At 41.1% G+C, this 6000-nt stretch overlaps 1 protein-coding gene across 4 annotated transcripts in view; it reads left to right on the top strand.

The window, feature by feature from the left end:
- LOC128686424 (inositol polyphosphate-4-phosphatase type I A) overlaps nt 1–6000 on the top strand; it is a 405235-nt gene that overhangs the window by 378922 nt on the left and 20313 nt on the right. The gene's annotated exons all lie outside the window — the stretch shown is intronic.

The raw sequence follows: 6000 nt of genomic DNA, 5'->3' as shown, positions 1-6000 counted from the left end.
GAACTGCTCCTAACCCACCAAAAGCTTGCCATAAGAACGATTACTCACTCCTGTGCATACTACATATACAAAACATTCAGTATTAAGATTAACCCAGAATTAAAACTTTGTGGAGAGTTGCAACAGTATACACAGGTTTAACTCCAGAAAAAAAATCTTTAATATTCTACATGTACAATTTAGCCTTTACTAGAAAGCCATACGTAAGTAGTGTTTTAATTTTGGTGTCTGAAATGCTTTGCATAACAAGGGACTTTTCCCAAAAAATAATGTATAAATATGTAATAAAAAAACTTTAGCAGCACCTTGAATTTTTGACAAAATTTGTATTTGTTTTTTTTTATTATTATCACACAGGCCGATTCCCACCAAGGCAGGGTGGCCCGAAAAAGAAAAACTTTCACCATCATTCACTCCATCACTGTCTTGCCAGAAGGGTGCTTTACACTACAGTTTTTAAACTGCAACATTAACACCCCTCCTTCAGAGTGCAGGCACTGTACTTCCCATCTCCAGGACTCAAGTCCGGCCTGCCGGTTTCCCTGAACCCCTTCATAAATGTTACTTTGCTCACACTCCAACAGCACATCAAGTATTAAAAACCATTTGTCTCCATTCACTCCTATCAAACACGCCACGCATGCCTGCTGGAAGTCCAAGCCCTCGCACACAAAACCTCCTTTACCCTCCCTCCAACCTTTCCTAGGCCGACCCTCACCCCCTTCCTGCCTTCCTTCCTTCCACTACAGACTGATACACTCTTGAAGTCACTCTGTTTCGCCTCTATTCTCTCTACATGTCCGAACCACCTCAACAACCCTTCCTCAGCCCTCTGACAACAGTTTCTGGTAATCCCAAGCACCTCATCCTAACTTCCAAACTACGAACTTCTCTGCATTATATTCCCACACCACACATTGCCCTCAGACATGACATCTCCACTGCCTCCAGCCTTCTCGCTGCAACATTCATCACCCATGCTTCACACCCATATAAGAGCGTTGGTAAAACAATACTCTCATACATTCCCCTCTTTGCCTCCAAGGACAAAGTTCTTTGTCTCCACAGACTCCTAAGTGTATTTGTATTTGTATCTGATAAAAATTTTATAGAAACCATTTAAGTTAGAATACAAAAATGGCCTTTAAGATGTAACTTTATTTATATTTACTGTGACAAAGAAATCACTCAGTCTATATTGACATTAAATGTTCATTGTGCATTTCTTTTAAAGAACCATGAGGGGCACATTTTGCAATTTATTGTATCTATCTTGACTATTTTTTTTTTCATTTATTAACCCTTTCACTATTGCATTCTCTGATATTAACAGTCCTGTCAGTATTGCAATTCCTCCCTTTCCCCCTTCCTCCTTCAAAGAAAAAAAAATTGTACTTAAAAGTGGTAGAGAATCTTTTTCTAAAGGTAATGACACCACTAATACAAAAATTGATGTGAAGCCTACAGAATTATGCAGGAATGAAATCGGAGATCATGGAGCACCTTATGCAGCTACAATTTTGCCCTGTTTGTCATTTTAGGTCAGTTCCACTAGTCAGACCAACCCATTTCCTGGCTAATTTGTTTGTATTCCTTCCATTCTATCAGTTGAGTGCAAGAAACTGCCCAGAAGTCAGAAATTTTGCATATTTTAAACAAAATTAAAAAATTTTAATTTAAAAGCCGAATCAAACATAATTGCTAGGAATTTCAGCCGATGAGGCAACCTATACTCTGTTCATTAATCATGTCCCTAGGCCTTTTCTATATAACATATTCCCTTCATCCTAGGTAGTAGGTTGTTAGACAGCGACCGCCCAGGGAAGTACTACCATCCTGCCAAGTGAGTGTGAAGCGGAAACCTGTAAATGTTTTACATGATGGTAGGATTGCTGGTGTTTTTTTTTTTTTTTCTGTCTCGTAAAGATGAAAGATTTCAGGTACGTCTTGCTATTTCTACTCACACTTTGGTGACACTACACATACATCACCATCATCTTTCAACAAATTGGCCATTTCTCACTGAAGCAGGGTGGCCCCCAAATGAGAAGCTGAAATTAAAAAGAGAAACAAAGGTTTCTCATTTTAATTTCAGTAATGTATACAGAAGGGGTTACTAGCCCCTGGCTCAATACATGTACAAGAATATATATACACACCTCTCAGGGTTTTCTTCTATTTTCTTACTTCTTGTTTATTCCCTCTTATCTCCATGGGGAAGTGAAACAGAATTCTTCCTCCTTAAGCCATGCGTGTCGTAAGAGTCGACTAACATGCTGGGAGCATGGGGCTAATGACCCCTTCTCCTGTTTACATTACTAAAGTTTGCCAAGTGAAACTTTTGTTCTTCTTTTTAGGTCACCCTGCCTTGGTGGGATACGGCCGATTTGTTGAAAGAAGAGAAGATATTCCCTTCATATTGAATCCGTCATCATCATCAAAAAAATATTTTACCCCATTTCTCAGCTAACCAAGAATGATTGGTCAAGGTTTAGGATGTCCCAATAACTGAAGCAGACCTAGTAAACACCCATAAAACAAACCAAGAGTTGGGGATGGGTAGGAGGGACCTACCCTTCCTTAGGAAAACTGCAAAAAATTGAACATTTTTGTCACTTTGATGCCTATTTCAGGCCATGTCTGGTCTGTAACCTACCAAAATCATCTCCATTTCACTAGCATGTTTTCTCATCTGTCATTTGACACCAACGGACAGACAGTGAAACCATGAAAACCACCTTAACAAAAAAAAGAAATTGTCAAATTCACTATTTTAACCCGAATACAAGGTCAGAGGTTACCTGTTCCCATCATGCACTGTAGGGGGGGAGAGGATTTTTTTTTTAAATCATGCACACCCACTGCATATCCAGGATAAAATTTACCGCTCACAGCATATTTGAAGACTTTATGATTAAGGCATATATGTATGTGTCACTGGCCTCAAAAATGTACATACGTACATAGATTTATACATCAACAAGTCGGTCCATCTCCCACCGAGGCAGTAGACCCTGCCCAAAGAAAATCCTCAAAAAAAAGAAAATACTTTCATCATTCAACACTTTCACCACACTCGCACATTATCACTGCTTTTGCAGAGGTGCTCAGAATATAACAGTTTAGAAGCATATACGTATAGAGATACACAACATATCCCTCCAAACTGCCAATATCCCAAACCCCTCCTTTAAAGTGCAGGCATTGTACTTCCCATTTCCAGGACTCAAGTCCGACTATATGAAAATAACCGTCATAATAACACGTCATCCATCTCCCACCAAGGTAGGGTGACCCAAAAAAGAGAAATACTTTCACCATCATTCATATGTAATCAGTCTTTGCAGAAGTACCCAGACATGAAGAAGTTAATAGCCTCAGTAGGTCTTTCACACTCAGTTAACCCTTTCAGGGTTGGTGCCATATTAGTACGGCTTGCACGCCAGGGTTGGTGCCGTACTAGTACGCATAAATTCTAGCGGCTTCAAATTAAGCAGGAAACAGCTGGTAGGCCTAGATGTGAGAGAATGGGTCTGTGTGGTTGGTGTGTGCAGTAGAAAAAATTCTGGGACCCAGTGGTACATTGTGGGAGCACCATTTTAGTAGACCTTGTTCACCATGCCTCGCAGTAAGAAGCTCCTCACTCCTCGGCGAATTGGGACACTTTTGTTCCCCAGTGACAGTTCTAATACAGATGGAAGTGCCAGTGAAGATGAGTTTCAAGGTTTTGGCGAGGTTGTGACCAAAACTAATGACCATAATACCGGTAATAGTGAGGAAAACCCAGACGACCCTCAGCCTTCCACCTCTGCTGCTGGGCCATCTTGTTCATGTTCAGTTGTACCAGAATCAAAGAGGAAACTCCTATTTTCGCAAATCCCGGACTCAGATGTGAGCATTGGTGATGATAGTGATAGTGAATATGAACTACAAGCTCTTGAAAACAGTTCCAGTGGTGATAGTGAAGTGGAATATTCTCCAGTGAAGCATCAGTATATACGACGATATATGTGCTCTGGTAGTGTGCCATATGCTATTCCAAGGGGAAGGAGTACAACCCGTGGCTGTACAACAGGAACAGACTGAAAATGAAGATGATAGTGTTGCAATTGGGATGGAAAATGTGCATGGTGGTGGTAGTGGTGGTGCCAGCCGTGAGTCACCAGCAGTGGGCCGTGCTGCCACCCACGCCGCTGCCTCAGCTGATCTACAACAAAAACCACCATCCCCCACCCACCCACCACACCAGCCTCCACAACCACAACTTCCACAACCACAACCACCTGTCAGTATCCAGTACCCACCAGCAGACCACACCTGGGATTGGCAGGAAGCTGCCAATTTTGTTCCCAATCCCCATCACTTTGATGAAAGTCAGAGTGGAATACGGCCATCTTGTACACTTGGGAACAATGCCAGTGAACTGGAATGTTTCGAGTTATGTACTTTCACCAAACTCACGCCTACACCAGTGGAAGGAGACAACTGTGGCTGAGATGTATCTTTTGTTTGCCACAATAATGTTTATGCCATATGTGTACAAGCACAGTGTGAGATCATACTGGTCAACAGACCACCTGATTGCAACCCCAGGTTTCAGTGATATAATAGGAGTGAATCGATTTGTGCTACTATTATGTATGCTTCACTTCTCAGACAAAACCAGGCCTGACAGAAACGACAGGTTATATAAGATTAGGAATGTGTTCATGTATCTGAAACAGAAATTCAGTATGCATTTTTATCCCTTCAGGAAGCTTGTTATTGATGAGTCTTTGATTCTGTTCAAAGGAAGACTCTCATTCAAGCAATACATACCAAGCAAGAGGAAACGCTTTGGTATAAAATTGTTTGTGCTTTGTGATTGTTACAGTGGTCTTGTATTGGATATAATTGTGTACACTGGAAGTAATACATTACGAGATACCAGGAAGTTACTGGGTATCTCCGGTGATGTGGTTAGAACAATGATGGAACCATATCTTGGTAAGGGACATACTTTGTATACTGACAACTGGTACACAAGCCCCTTACTCAGTGATTTCTTGTGAGTGAACATGACAGATGTGTGTGGCACAGTGTGTGCAAATCGTAAACATATGCCCAGGTTTGACACTGGCACTCGTAGAGGTGAGGTGCAAGCCTTTGCTGCCATTGACATCATGGCATTTCGGTGGCATGACAAACGAGATATCACTATGTTGTCATCGGTTCACCCTAATGAAATGGCAGACTCTGGCAGGCAGCATAGAGAAAGCAATGAACCCATTCTAAAACCTGCAGCTGTGGTTGACTACACCCTCAATATGCATTCAGTGGACAAATATGACATGCAGATTGGGTTTGCTGATTGTGTTCACAAGAGTTATAAGTGGTACATAAAACTCTTTTTCCATCTTCTAGACATTTCCATGCTCAATGCTTATATATAAGATGAGGACCAGAAACAAACCACCATATGGCGAATTTTGTTTGTCGTCAGACAAATAATAATCAAGTACAGTAGGGCCCCGCTTTACGGCGTTTCGCTTTACGGTGTTCCGCTAATACAGTCATTTCAAATTATGACCAAAACTTGCTATACGGCTCCCCCCACCTGACTTTCTAATACGGTCACCGGGCCCCCCCTGTTTGTTTACATTCTCTGTGAGATCCGTAAGCACTAAGTCTCTCCATTTTGTCTGGAAACTCCAAAATTTCAAGCGTTTTTAAAAGTTATTTCATATTTTATATATACTCTGATAATTATACTTATGTTTACCTGTACCTAAATAAACTTAAACACTGTGCTGGCATGCAGGTACACATTAAAATCAGTGTGACTCACGAAATCGTAATGACACATTTGCAAACAAACCATACCACGACGGTCTGGAGTTTTGAGACTCTCTGACCGCGGGTTCAAATCTCGCCTGTGGTATGGTTTTTTCAGTAAGAGTGTCTTATGTCTCCAGATGTCATATTAGTAATGATGATAATAATCACCGAGTCTCATTTAAA

Source organism: Cherax quadricarinatus, chromosome 17 (assembly GCF_038502225.1).
Source record: "Cherax quadricarinatus isolate ZL_2023a chromosome 17, ASM3850222v1, whole genome shotgun sequence".
Taxonomy (NCBI): Eukaryota; Metazoa; Arthropoda; class Malacostraca; order Decapoda; family Parastacidae; genus Cherax; species Cherax quadricarinatus.
Note: the sequence above shows the minus strand (reverse complement) of the source record. Positions and strands in the feature narration are given on the sequence as shown.